Source organism: Myotis lucifugus, unplaced genomic scaffold (genome assembly GCF_000147115.1).
Source record: "Myotis lucifugus unplaced genomic scaffold, Myoluc2.0 scaffold_0, whole genome shotgun sequence".
NCBI lineage: Eukaryota > Metazoa > Chordata > Mammalia > Chiroptera > Vespertilionidae > Myotis > Myotis lucifugus.
Window position 1 is genome coordinate 35,520,809 of NW_005871048.1, and position 15,456 is coordinate 35,536,264.

At 42.6% G+C, this 15,456-nt stretch overlaps 1 protein-coding gene across 3 annotated transcripts in view; it reads left to right on the plus strand.

Moving 5' to 3' along the window:
- SERINC5 (serine incorporator 5) overlaps positions 1–15,456 on the plus strand; it is a 96,821-nt gene that overhangs the window by 48,361 nt on the left and 33,004 nt on the right. The window lies entirely within an intron of this gene.

Genomic DNA, 15,456 nt, shown 5'->3' on the forward strand with positions numbered 1-15,456 from the left:
AGAACCAGAAGATATGAAGTCGTGTAATTAGGGAAGGCTTCATGGAGGAAGTGGCTTGTGTGATAATGAGTGTCTTAATTGCTAGTATTTAGTATTTATTGGGTGATACCATGTGCCAGGTTTTATTCTGAACTTTCACCTGTGTCATCTCATTTGTCACTGTTCTGCTCACCAGAGGAGGAAACTGAGGCATTGAGTCATGTAAGTACCTAACTCAAGGTCTCCAGTTCTGGTTGGTGGAGTTGGGATTTGAACCCAGGCAGAATGTGTTCTTAGTGACTAAACTGTACAGGTAGAGAGAAGAGAAAATAACAAGAACAGACATGTGTAGAAGGACAGAGTAGACATGAGTAGGTAAAATGACCAAGTCTTTCAGGAATTTCAGTGCTCAGGTGTGTCATTTGACCATGGTCTGATGTTAAATGGGTAGCCATTGTAGATTCATTATAGAGGAGGAGGCTGTCATCAGAGAAACAGACAGAGATACTTAGGACAGTGGACCCAGCAGTGGTGTGTGTGTGTGTGTGTGTGTGTGTGTGACTGTGTATGTGGTGTGATTTGGGGTCAGAGCAGAGGGAGGAAGGGAGGAGAGAGAGAAGGGGTTCTTATAAATGGGAGCTTCATAGAGGCTCTTATAAATGTTTCTTTGCCTGTCCCTGAATGTACTTATTTAAAAATGGTTTGGCTAGGCTTCCTGCATAGGGAATGAGGTCCCTGTGGGCGAAACCAATCCTTTTCCATCGTTAGGGCCTCACAGGAGGCCGGCCAGCTGATCACAAAGTCAGCTTGTTTCATGGCCTATAGAATAGAGTCTGATCTCATCCTCAGGCGGTGCTTGAGGGTGGGTGTTGAAAGATCCCCTTATGGGGAAGCACACTGGGCCTCTGCTGAAGTCCTCGCCCCCTCATTGTTGGCCTGTGGGAATGTTTGAGTTGTGATGGGAGGAGGAAAAAGCATGTATGCTGGTAACAGGCCGGAAGGGAGTGTGCAGTTGCCTCCCATCCAGCATTCATGTGCCATGGACAGGTCTCTGTCCAAAGCCAGGTGGGCCTTTGTTATATGAGTTAAGAACACGAGGGCAGCAGCCTTTTCACTTATTTTCAGTTTTTGCCTTGGTGTCAGAATGTGCTCTGTTTTAAGTTTGAACAAGAGGGAACTACAAGGAGCTGCTGGGCCAAACTTCGCCCTGCTTCTTCCCACTAGGGGCGCTCCTCTTTCCCGTGAGAGCCTGGGCTCAGAGGAAGCGCTGCTGTGCTGGTTGAATAGGGTGTGATTTTGTCTCCTGGGGCATTTCCCCATTTGATTGCAAGTCATTCATGTCTGTTACCATGTCATTCAAGTGGTAGAGTCTTGCCATATTTGATGCCTGGGGATTAAAAATCCATTTTAGAACGTAGAATGCCAAAAATAAATATATAAATAAATGAGTGAGGGATTTAGGCCTTCCGACTTGCACCACTAAATCAAGATGTAACTTCTCCATTTGAGTTTGGGGCGCCCTGGGAAGCTACGGGCATTTTGGGAGAGCGGAGAAAGGACTCCTTGTTTTCTGTGGAAGAGGGGCCCCTAAAACCAAGGGGGGGGACAGGTGACCCACGTGGCCCTCAGACCTTCTTCCCTGCGAGGTCAGTACGCCTGGCCCAGGTGGGAGGAGCCTTGCATGTTCCTAACCTGAAGCATCTTAGATCCATTTTCCTCATCCACGTTCCACTTGGTGCCTGGGCTGCTCTGATTCATTGAGATGGGTAATAGGTGGTGCCCGAGATGGCTCAATTTCCACATTTTAATTTTTTCAGAACCAAAATACATCTTCCACAATGCGGAAGACTGTTTCTCCCCCCCCCCCATTGTATGTTTATTTTAAATTTAAAATTTGAAGAATTATTCCTTGTAATGGGAAAAGAGGTCACTAAGATGTTTGTTTGTTTGTTTGCTTGTTTATTTATTTTTAAAATGTATTTTTATTGATTTCAGAGAGGAACGGAGAGGGTGAGAGAGATAGAAACATCAATGAGGAGAGAGAATCATTGATCGCTGCCTCCTGCACACCCCCTACTGGGGATCAAGTTGGCAATCCCGACATGTGTCCTGACTGGGAATCAAACCGTGACCTCCTGGTTAATGGGTCGATACTCAACCACTGAGCCACATCGACTCGGCTAAGATATTTATTTTGATAACCGTCTTTTTCTTGTTCCCTCAATGGTTTTAGAAGGCATTATGCTTTCTTTCTAATCTTACGTGATCTCTTTAGGAAACATGTTTTACTTGACACATTATTTTCTGCTCTGCCTGGTCTGGGTCAGTTTTCCTCTGAGTGAGTGGTGATGTGGGAACGGCACTCCTTTGTTATTATTCTCTCTTTGGATGAAAGAGCTTATTGGTTCTTTGCAGCCCAGGGTGATAGTGTTGCAGGGTAGAGTGGGCTTCAAAGGAACATTGGACAAGACCTAACAGGATGCAGATAAGAGGGGGACCCAGGACTGCAGTTTCCTCTGAGTCTTCAAAGTAGTTCCTGAATTCCATTCTCTCCCTGGACTTGATGAAAGTAAGCATGCCCGCCCTTTAGAGTCCCAGCCCCCAGCCCCACCCATTAGCCAGAGCCACACCTGCCATTTCAGTTAAACGTGGAACTCTCTTAGCCTAGGAGTTGTGAATTGGCCTATAGCAGTGATGGCGAACCTATGACACACGTGTCATTTTTTGGGTTGATTTTTCTTTGTTAAATGGCATTTAAATATATAAAATAAATATCAAAAATATAAGTCTTTGTTTTACTATGGTTGCAAATATCAAAAAATTTCTATATGTGACACGGCACCAGAGTTAAGTTAGGGTTTTTCAAAATGCTGACACGCCGAGCTCAAAAGGTTCGCCATCACTGACTTTTGTTTGGGCAATAAAAATAAATAAATAAATTGGGCTGCCTTTAGAAGGGCTAACCTGCTATATAGTTCACCAAAGACCCCATTCCCAGATGCTTGCTTATAGCCTATCTCACATCTTCCCCTACTCCCCTTACTTCCCCCTAACCCTAGTCTCCCCCCACTCCCCCACCTCCAGCCAACACCCCAAAGGCATTTGAATTTGCAACTCCTGAAATAACTTAAATCCTTTGAGTTCACACGTGTTTGAAAGGGCTGAAAGTGTCAAAATGGACAGGGCTCTATCTCACCCATCCTGGTGGGCAGTATAGAAGTAGCTCAGTGTGCTGGAGTGGTCTGTGCCGATCTACATGCATAGCCCCAGGCCAAGACCTCAGAAACCCTTCTCGGTCATAACTAGTCTACCCTTTTGCATGTTGGGATCTGGCATATTTATCCAAGTAACTGTTTAACCCTACCAGACCTGAGGCCCTGAACCTAACTGTCCCCTATACCTGGGCTCCTGAGCATTAAAGAGAAAAAACCAACATGATATAGAAAATTGTTAGTTACATGCAAACAAGTGGTTAGAATAAGATGGAACTTGGAGACATTGTAGAAAATAGGTCTAGGCAAAGTACCGAAAATTAGGTACAGCGGTATAGCGGCAGATTCGGAAATTACCGAAAAATCGGTACAGCGGTCTGGTAGGGTTAAAAATTGTCCTGATCACTGTGGTGCTCTGGGCTCTATGGACCCCTCAACGTCGGGACTAACGTAGGGTGGAGGTGGGACCCCAACTTGAATCTAAATGAGACCCCTCCTTCCCCAAGTTAAATCCATCACCTAGCCCTCTCCCTGTTACTGGAAAAGGGACCTGGCCCTGAGGGATCTACCTAGGGCTGGCCGGTGGTGTGTGGGTTCCTGACGTGTGTAGGAAAAATTTCACAACATGAGTCCAGGTGAATGTTAGAGGACATTTATTAAAGCTGAGGACAGTGTAGCAAGGATAATCCGAGAGGGACTAGGTGGGGAAATGAGCCTAGGGCTGAGCTGCTTGGGCTCACTAAGATGTCAGAGAAAAGGGGGTCTTGGGGACAAGTATAGGGGGTTCGTGGGTCAGCACTCAACCATTGAGCCACCCCGGCCAGGCTGGGGCCTTAGTTTTGGGGAGTTTTAAAGGCAGGGTACTTAGGTGGGGTCTTAGGGAAGGATCTCTAATATATTTATCAGCTTTATACTGATGTACCAAAATGAGATTTATTCCCTTAACTTCAAGTAAATGGGCTTCAAGGATTTTTCTCTATTTATTCAGAGAATCCGGTCTGTATTTTCATACCCTGGGGATGACACATAAACTTTCTTTTTTGGTATGCATTTCTCAGTCATTGTCACTGCCACATGTCTCATTGTCTTCACCAGAAGGAGGAAGGAGGAGATGCAATGATGAGAAATTAATGTATAATAGCAGTAGTAATATCAGATTATGTGAAAGTAAATGAAAGTGAGTCAGGAGGTTATTTGTAGACATTCTAGTCCCAAGGCCACACTCACATCTTGTTCATCACCCAGAACGAAGTGATCATCTCCTCCGTGCTGAGCCTTAAAAACTGCCCCCACCCCTCTCATTCTCTTGTTTTCTTGGGGTAGCTCTTTGGTTTCTGGCTTTGGTTAGTCTATATATGTATATACCTGCATTAGAGTAAGTATTGTTTGTGGGGAAGCCCTCTCTGTGCTAGTCACAGAGGATTAAAAAAAATACATAAAACTGAGTTACTAAGGATCTAGTTAGATAAAAAATGGGGAAAAAGAAAAAGGACGCAACTCACATTTATGCTGAGTGTCTGCCCTGTGAAAAGGTAGAAAATATCATGCAGTGTTAAGCAGAGAAAACAATGATCTCTCTTAGAGTATAATTTGAATAGAGCGTTAGCTTTTTAAAGTGGGAGAATCTAGTCATAATCTGAACCAACCCCCTCATTTGACAGGCACGAGGAGCAGGCTTGTCTAAGGCTCTGACGCACAGTAGAGGTGGCGTTAGAACCCAGGACTGCTGCTTTTTCTGCCTGTGTGACTAGGTTTGGTTGCTGTGCAAATATTCATAGAAGTAACAGGAAAAGCCTTAAAGCTATCTGTCCTCCCGATTCCTAATCTTTCTTCTGGAGTTTGTGGTGAGGGAGAAGTATTTCTTCTGGAAACAGTACCACCTGGCACTTTTGGCAGCTTTCTTATCTTCCACCCCCCTCCCCCACCACACCCCACCTCCTTCCTGTTGTGAAAGCTAAAAGCTGGGCTCAAGGGACAACTGACTCAGTCTGGTAGAAAATTGGGGCAACCACAAATCTGGAATTTATTTATTCGCTGGCTTTGCATGTAAAATACACCCTGCCTTCGAGTTGTGTTTGGTGTAATCACCTTTTTAAAGTAAACAAGCATCAGCAGTGAAAAATATTCCACTTTGATCCAGAACACCATGTAGTTTGTCCCAGCAGAGAATGGCAGGTGTTCAGGCTGAAGCTCTTGTTTTGGCTTTGGTGTTTACTGGCTGAGCGTTCAGAGGACAGTGTACCTGAGACCTAGCACCAGGTGTTGCTATGGGACGTTGAACTCTAGAGCAGACTCTCCATTCTTAGCTGGTGTTTTATGTTTTTATGTTAGAGCAAGCGTCAAATTAGCAAACATGTATACTATATTGCTGACCCAGTTCTTTGATTCTGGAGCATTGTGTTAAAATTCAGCCAAGACAGAATGCCTTTCAGAAGTTCTCTTTCTGAACAGCATCTGAGTTCGTTGTTCTCCTCGCCTGTGTCAAGTGTATCAGTGAGGTTAAAGGTGGGTTTGGGCCGTCCGATGTCAAGGTCCCTGTACAACACGGAGGGAAGGTTCCCATCGTGGCCGAATCAGAGTTTCCTTGTGGGAAGGTTCCACCTCTTCAATCCTCCTGGGTTTCCAAGCAAGTCTATCTGTGGTTTAAATTCCATCCAGACATTACGCCACGTGGGAGAAAAGAGAGTTCCGGCAACACTCCCATCCTTGGCTTCTCTCATTGATGGGGTTTCACCCTCCGCACTAGTGAATTCTGGGTAATGATGGTGGGAAATAGTTTTGTGCTACAGGCAGGGATTTGAACTAATGGATATCCCGTTGTGAGGTTTTTTTGTGTGTGTGTGTTTGGTTTTTTTTGAGTCTGAATCAAAGACAAAGAGATTTGATCCTTGTCCAGCAATAATGAGCTTGCCAGGAGCCCCAAAACAAGAAACAATAGTTATTGTCCTTGGTCTGCAGGATCCATTACCCAAAGCATTTGGGGGTCTAGGGTGGGGGTGAGGGGCATCAGACATTAACAGGATCTCTGTTTCAGGATGTGTCTGGCTGTGGGACGGGAAGAAAGATAAGACGTGAGAACTGAAGTTTTCCTAACCCTTTTTTTCTGTCATCATCAAAAGCATCTATTAAGCAACTGTCCTTAGATGGGGCCTTGGAGTGGTCTGCAGATAAATAGGACAGATAGGTGCTTATAGGTAGAAATGAACAGTTTTGTCGTTACAAACATGGCCCAGAGGGAATGGAAAAATGCCACAACACACAACAAACTAAGTGACAGTAGCCTCAGAAAGCTTGGGAGCAGGAAACATAAATATTGTGACTAGTTGAGTCTTGATACTTTACACAAAGTTCAAAAGTAGGTGATAGTGTTAGTTGGGTAAACTGTAATCCGAGTTCATGTTTTAAAAAACCTTTTAAGTCATGTAAGTCATCCCTCCTCCCCCCCTCCCCTCCTCCCCCCCTTCCTTCCTTCCCTGGGAGGTGCTGGGATGAAAAACAATAACACATTATAAAAATTACTCACATTTAACTTCTAGTCAAACATGTTAAATTAGCTCTGCTATGAAGGGAAGCGGTGTTTGCCACCCCCAAGATGTGGCTTTTGGGATACTGATTTTAAACTGGTTGAGTATTGGGAAACAAAAGACTCAGAAAAAACCTTTCCCCCTACTGCCTAGAAGGAGTGTAGATGGAGGATCTGTTCCAGGAGGGCCATTCATACAGAGATGTCAGCAAACATTTGCTCACCAAGCATTTGCTTTTCCTTCGCCATGGACCTGCCTTTCCTACCCAGCTGTCTTCTTAGCTTAGAAATGTCACATAAATCTCAGCTACTCAGCAGTACTTCATTTTTTTCTATTATTATTATTATTATTAATTTTATTTTTTTACCCAGCAGTACTTTGGGTCTCTATTCTTATGGCCCCCGAATATACATTCATATAATAGACTTTGTACACTTTCTCCTGTTAATCTGCCCCTGTTGATTTGATTATTAGTCCAGCTAGAACGACTTAAAACATGAAAGGAAAAATGCCTTTTGCCCCCAGAGCTGGCTGTCATGATTTCTATTTAAAGATTAATAAAGAATACAGCCGTGTCCAGGAGCCTGGAGATCTTCCTGTAAAACAGGTTTCAGGCAATATATTGTGTGACATAGGAAAGGATGTGGCCCTGTAAGCTCAAGATGGATTGATCTGTTTTTCTGCTCTGAAAGTAACAGAACTGACTGACAGTCCCAAGATGGGTTGCAGAACTCTGGTTTGTTTGGAAACAGGAAGACCTCTTGACCCCAGTAACAAGGACCCCAAACAGAATGACAGTGTGATGCCAGGGGAGAAATAATTTACATGAGGAAAACCATGGAACCCTATAACTGACCAATCAACACAGCCCATGACCCTGAACTCCTTACTCATAACTTTTACCTGTAACAGACCCCATTTGCAAATTATCGAGGAGCTTGGATTTTTGAGCACCAGCTGCCCGTTCTCCTTTCAACAGTATCTTTGAAATATATGCTCTCTTTCCTTTTACTGCAACCTGGCGTCAGTTTATGTGGCTGTCTAGGGAATGGGTCGAGAACAGGGATGTGGGTCTGAGTAGCACATAGTCTTTGTTCTTAGAATGGGACCTCAGGTAGGGAAAATGCGAACAGTGTGGTAAGTACAGGGTGGGGCAGAAGTAGGTTTATAGTTGTTTGGACAGAAAATTATACAGTAATTAACAATAATACAAGAACAAACTGTGTTTCATGTACTCAGAACTGTAAAACTACTTTTGCCCCACCCTGTATATACAGAAAGAGCTCCACAAAGTTAGACTGGGTGTGTACAGAGTTGTGTTTGAAAACTGAAAATATGAGAACTGCTTTAGAGACTATATATAGAAACAGTGGTGTCAGCTCAACTATCACTGTTGACCTTTGGGTCATATTAGAACTCAAGAGTGCTTACTCCCCTTCCTTGTCTGGAGTCTGGGGGCTGAGGTGAGGTGGGAGGTTTTTAAAAGGGAATGGAGTGTGTTACATCCCTCTAAAGCAGGGCTGAGCTTAATCCCAAGGGGGTTCATTATTTTGGGGTGTGGTTTTTAAATTTCGGTGAGGCTGTTTCTACAGTCTTAAAATAAGTCTGCAATTATCTCTTGACATGCCGGCTTTCATCAGTGTGGATTTTATTTTTGGTTCCACAGGCTGTTTGCATAACAGATGTGAGGACTTTTTTCTGTTAGAGCTGTTGAGGGCTCTGACCCACAGAAAAAGCATTGGCACTTGCAGGCGTGTCTTCCCTCCACACCCCTTCCAAAAAACTGTTTATACAGGCAGAGGAATTAAAAACTTAATTTGCTGCTTTCAAAATGACATGTGGAGCCCGGCCAGCATGGCTCAGTGGTTGAGCGTTGGTCGACCTATGAGCCAGGAGGTCACTGTTTGATTCCCCGGTCAGGGCACATGCCTGGGTTGCGGGCTTGATCGCCAGTATGGGGTATGCAACTGATGGATGATTCTCACTCATTATTGATGTCTCTCTCTCTCTCTCTCTCTCTCTCTCTCTCTCTCTCTCTCCCCTCCCTTCCTCTCTGAAATCAATAAAGATATATTTTTTTAAAATGTGGGAGACGTATGGTTGGATTCTTAAGCACAATTTCCAGTTGGGGACAGCATTGAGTCTGAGGTGTAGAGAAGGCAGGGCAGGGTGTTGGGACACTCAGAAGGCGTCCAAATGAGCTGCTGTGCTCTCTGCTGGTCCTTTGGCTTTTGATCTGTAGAGTAAGTTATCACCAGTTGTCATTTGCCTTTGAGATGCTAATTTATATTTCAGCAGTTCTGCACAACTTCTTAGCTAGTCTTCCTGGTGGTCCCTGGGTGGGAGAACTTGTCCTGTGAAGAGCTAGCTACAAAACATTTTTGGCTTTGAGGGCCATGTGGTCTCTAGCAACTGCTTAACTCTGCCATTGTAGCGCATAAGCAGCCAAAACAATGTGCCAACAAATGAGCATGGCTGTGTTCCAATAAAACTTTATTTACATAAGCAGGAGCTGTCATTTGCTGAGTCCTGTGTTAGATCTTCAGTGACTCTGTGCATGTCATATGCAGTTAAATTTTCCCCTTCTCACCACAGGGGGAACTTCAATGGCCTAAGCTTTGTGCTGAGGATACCATAATATTTGCTTAAGTTGCAGTTAACTGGGCTGCGTGAACCACACACTGGGTGGATTAGGCAAGAATAATGTAGCAATAAATTTAGCATGATGTGTTTAACAGTATGTATGTCTTATTCTCTGTGGCCTTTTGAGAGCATTCTCAGGTATAGATAATTAGTATTCTACTTATGTAGCCAAACCAAGCCTTTTGGTGATCAGGAAGAAGTAGGAATGGAGAAAATAAGTGTATTTTAGTTTCCTTGTTGCTGGGTACCCCCAATTCTAAGTCTAATAAATGGTAAAATGGGAAAGATACTGGGCCAGAAACTTAAATGCCTGACATGTTCTGGTCCTCAGTACTAGAATCGGGGGCCCTCAGAATCATGAGGTTAAAGGTAATGGTCAAATCTAATCTTTTGGGGGTTATTAGATTCTCATGCCCCACCTATGGTGAAAAATAATGAATAGTGAAAATTAACCATGAAAATGCTTGAAGTATCCATGAAGTAGAGCACCCATGGTTTTGCGGGTATAGCATTTCACTAAAAGTTAGCTCCCTGTTAGCATGGATTTTCTTAACTTGTTTTATTCACTGCTTGTATCCCCACAACCTAGAATACAGCAGATGTGAATGGTCAAACTCTTGCTATCCTATATGTTCAAGTGTATTATGTAATATATAGTACATAATAATTTCACTGGGCTTAAAAAAATATTTACAGAAGACAGTCATGGCACATTGTTGAATTTGCACATACGACACCACTGTATGCCAGGCTTAGACATTCACGAAAAGAGCTGATTTGGGGCTCACTGTCTTTTGTTTGATTAAGCGGTCCAAATAAATAGAAAGCTTTGTCTGTTGAGACATTCAGTCCTTCTGTTATAGAAACCTCAGCATCTCTGTTTAAGTGGCATCCTCCAGCAGGCCTTGTTTCTTTCAGGGCAGCACAATGTCCTTCATTAACCATGTTCTGTGGGTGGGGGTGGGAGTGGGGAATAATCATATTTTCCCGCTAACACAAAGCCCATACCTCTATAGGCCACATCAAATCCGCAGACAGGACCTACCATTCCATGGCCCCCAGCCCCCAGTGCTGTTGCCTCTTTGAACAGTTCATAAGTTTTCATTGAAATTGACTCTCAGTTCTCCTTCAAGATCAGTAAGTGGTGTGGTTCTTCTTTGTGCATTCCGCCTTTGATGTTACCTAATTCTCAGAACAGAGGCTGACATTAGCAGATCCCTGGTCCCCTTCTGTGGGAGAGCCCTTCCCACCACCATAATGAGTCAGCCCTGGGTGAATTGTTTTGTTCAGAATGAAAGCTTGTTATTTCAAGTTTGATTAGAATTGTTTCCTGACTGTCTAATCATATTGTGGCCGTTTGATTCCATGGTGGAGGGGCCTGCTTCCAAGATTGGGAGGAGCAACTGTGGGGGCATTAAGTTCCTGATTTCAGAGGTGTCAGGGTCAAATAAAACCAGCGTGAGGAATTTTTGTTCCTCCTATAGTTTTAATAATGACACAATGTAGACTTTTCTCTTCAAAATGTTTAGAAACCCAAACAAAAGAGAAGCAAGGATGGGTTGTGACTGTTTTTTAAATAGTCTTCACATCCCACAAAGGGCCTCAAAGATAATGTTATTGAGAAATGAGCCTTGGTTGCCTAGAAGCTGTCGGCGGGAGAATGGAAACTGATGTTAGCATTCCCATTTCACAGCTTCTGTCCATTGGTGGGTAACAGACAGACATCACTGTCATGGACCCACAGAGAAAAATGTATTGTCTTAGAAAGTTTGAGGACAAGTAGAATATCAGAAAGTGGGGAGGCAGACAGACTGGGAGAGGCTCTTGGTTCTGAAATTCATTTTCAAATAAGGAATATTAAACAGAACATGCAGATCTAGTTCTTCTAGTTTTTATGACCAGAAACTTAAATGCCTGACATGTTCTGGTCCTCAGTACTAGAATCGGGGGCCCTCAGAATCATGAGGTTAAAGGTAATGGTCAAGTCTAATCTTTTGGGGGTTTGAGCTGCCCAAAGCTTTCTTTGCATCTTAGTTTCATTCAGTGCCCTAGAAATTTGATATGGAATGTAAGAATTGTTGACTTTGTTAATATGCCATATTCTCATCTCTCCCAAATTATACTTTGATATTATGGGAACATGATTGTCATCGTCCTCTTCTCCATTTCCATATTTATTTGCCTGAGATAAAAGTTGGTTATGGGGCCTAACTCTAATTTCTCCTATGTGCACAAATTATGTGGATTTTCTCCTATTCCCATCCTTTTGAATTTAATTCTTTAAAAATAATAATACATTTAAAAAATATATTTTATTGATTTTTTACAGAGAGGAAGAGAGAGGGATAGAGAGTTAGAAACATCGATGAGAGAGAAACACCGATCAGCTGCTTCTTGCACACCTCCTACTAGGGATGTGCCCGAAACCAAGGTATATGCCCTTGACTGGAATCGAACCTGGGACCTTTCAGTCCGCAGGCCGACGCTCTATCCACTGAGCCAAACCGGTTAGGGCAATAATAATACATTTTTATTGATTTCTGAGGGAAGGGAGAGGGAGAGATAGAAATATCAATGATGAGAAAGAATCATTGATCAGTTGCCTCATGCACGTTCTCCATTGGGGATGGAGCCCGAAACCCAGGCATGTGCCCTGACTTGAACCATGACCTCCTGGTTCATAGGTCAACACTCAACCACTGATCCACACCGGCCGGCTGAATTTAATTCTTGTGTTGATGTTTTGAACATCTCTTCCATGATTTGGGTGGTGACTAGGTCTTCAAAAGACAAGTATGTGAATACTGTATCTTTCAATATGAATCCTTTGGGAAGTGAAGAGAGCATCTGTGGAGTTCTGAGATGCTCATTTCCCGCCATGTGTAAATCTGAATGCATCAACCAGTCAGTCAGTGGTTCATGTCAGGTGCCTGATTCCCTCCTCCAAGTTCTTTTTACAAAAAAGATAATACTTCAGAATTAAGAAAGTTTACTTAATGGGTTTTATGGATTAGGAACTATGGCAAGGACTTTCCAAAGATTAACTGATTTAATTCTCAGGGCAACTTCATGAAGTGGGTGGCAGTATTCTTTCTTTAAATTATTTTATTTTTCCATTACAGTTAGCATTCGATATTATTTTATACTAGAGGCCCAATGGATGAAATTCGTGCAAGGGCTTGGCCCTCGCAGCCGCGGCTTCATCTGGAAGGTTGTCCACAAGGACGTCTGGAAGGTCGTCCGGCTGTCCGGTCTAATTAGCATATCATGCTTTTATTATTATAGATTAGTTTCAGATATACAGGGTGGCAGTAGTATTTCATAGTATGAGAAGGGACATTGAGGCTCAGGAAGGTGTGTGATTTGCCCAAGTTAGTGGTGGAGTTAGGGTTGGAAGTGAGCTGTTTATTCTTGCTGGTAATCTGTGGCTTTCAGTTTGATTGCCTTTAGGGTTGGGAGGAAGCCACTGGCCCTCAGGTCTGTACAGAAACAACACAGATGCAGTGTCCTTGGATGCCCAGAGGCAACACCCTTAGCAGGCCCAGCTCCCTCACCCCATGGTGTGGAATCTGTGTGTGATGTATGTTTTCTTCTTCCAAAACTGGGATGGCGTTTGGAACAGCAAATATTTAATCAGAGCAAATTCCCCTTGCTAAATCCTGCCAGCTTGTTCAACTCGAGGTTCTTTGCCTAAAAATTCTCACTACTTACTGAAAGCTAAATGACTGAGTCATCCACAGAGCATAAAGCAGGCCTTAGTATTTGGAGCAGGGGGTTGTTTACCTACTTTTATTTTGGATGAAATATGCCATGCCACATACTCACCCTTTGATGAGCCTAAGGGCCTCTGGGAATCAACACGGGAGGGCATTTGTGGGGGATGATTGGATAGGAGCTCATGCCTCCTGGCATCAGCATGCTTCTTAAAATGGATTTTAGAAGAAGGAGAGACGTTGGTTTGAGGCAGGAGGTGGAGAAGAGCCGGAGTCGAAAGATGGGCTGGTGTAGATGAAAGTGTTGCAGGTGGTTGAGGTGTGTGAGAAATTAGCTTTGCTGAGAGAGTGGAAGAGAGAAGGAAGGGAAGAAAAGATTTGAATGAATATTACACAGCAATAAATGCTGTACAAATAAAACAATCAGTCATTATTTATCTGGAATTTAAATTTACCTAGGCATTCTGGCAACCCTACATGTGTGCTACTTTGTTTGATAGCCTGGTCAAAAATACAGTAGTGTCTTTTTATGCATTTACATCTTGCCCTGATCTAAAAAAAATTGCTGACTACAAAACGTTTGATATTTCTTTATGAAATCTTTCATGCATTTTTGCCTGCGGCAGTAGTTTTAAAAAATATGTTTTGTTTAGGGAAAACGTGTTTGAGATTCAGGTATAGTCATGGCTACAGGCCTTTTCTGAGGTGAGGGAATCCAGTCAGAAAGATGACCTCCAATTAAGTTTAGTCTTCCTTTTGTTTATGGGAATCTTAATAGCCGCAGTTATTAGTGTTTCTTTAAGATCTTTCCTGGGGAAGAAACTAAATTATCATGCTTCAATTTTATCTCCAGCTTGTGTCATTTTTTTCCCTCTGTGTTATTTTTTGTCTTGTGAATTACAGCTATACTGTGTTTTCAACTTTTTTTCTGTTCTGAAGAGTGTTCCGCTTTGATGTTGATAATACGTTTTTTAAATCACTGACTAGATCCTTAATGTTCTATGTTCATAGAAATGTACTTCTTGTTCTCGTTATATAAGATTTCGGTTCTGATAATATAAATAGGTTTTACTTTGAAACCTTCTAATGGGGCTAGAATAAACCATTGCCAACATTCATCAGAAGATTAATATGCATAAATAGCTCCAGTGGATCAGGAAAAAACTTAACAGCCAATTCACAAAGAAAAATACAGATGGCCATAAATTTATGAAAAAAAAGTGAACCTTACTAGTAATGAGGAAAATGGACATTGAGACAGGATAGTGTTTTTTACCTTTATTTTATTTTATAAAATAGATTTTTACTGATTTCAGAGAGCAAGGGAGAGGGAAAGAGATACAGAAACATCAATGATGAGAGAGAATCATTGATCGCCCCCACCCCTGCATGCCATGCCCCCTACTGGGGACCCAGCCCGCAATCCGAGCATGTGCCCCTGACCAGAATTGAACCTGGAACTCTTCAGTCTGCAGGCTGACACTCTATCCACTGAGCCACACCGCCTAGGGCTGTTTTTTACCTTTAAATTGGGTGTTCAGGTTGGTAACCTGAGCAGGCTCAGATAGTTCTGGTGGGATATAAACTGGTGCAGACTTTGAAAGTGTGATTTCACTTTATCTCTTCAAAATTTAAAATGTAGATACTACTTGACTCACTGATTCCATTTGTGGATCTGGAGTCTATTTTACATAAATAATGGCACGTGTGCCATGAGGCATGCGCAGCAGTGTTATTGAACCAGTGTTTGTGATAGCAAAACAAGAGCCCGTCCCACCACGATCAGTGTGGGAATGCTTATCAGTTTTAATCTAGCCTTACTCTAAAAGAGAATATGGTGGTTAAAAAGGCGTGCTTGTATGTATTAATAGGGAAAGATCTCCACAGCTTTTTGTTAATTAGGAAAAAAAAGTTACAGAATAATATATATACTCTTTTACTTAATAAAGCTGTTTGTGTGTGTGTGTGTGTGTGTGTGTGTGTGAGAGAGAGAGAGAGAGAGAGAGAGAGAGAGAAATGTATATGGTACTATATAGTGTATGTATGTATGTATGTGTGCTGTGTATAGGTATGGGGTATATATACATAAATATGTACACACATTTATGTATGTAAACTAATAAAAATATTCACTAAATTGTTAACTCTCCTGAGGAGAGGACATTTTGGGGTGGGAATGAAAGAAGTCTCTCACTTTTTTGCTAAACATTTATGCATTTCAAGAAAAATATATCCTTGTATTAAAAATTCTGATGCTGGATTTCCACATTCATTTGGGGAAGTAAAGGCTGAGTGGTACATCATGAGCACTGAATCTTTAAAAAAGGTTCAGAGGAAGCTAAGAAAAAGCCTTTGGAAGAGGGCCTTCTTCCCAGTGTCTGTGCA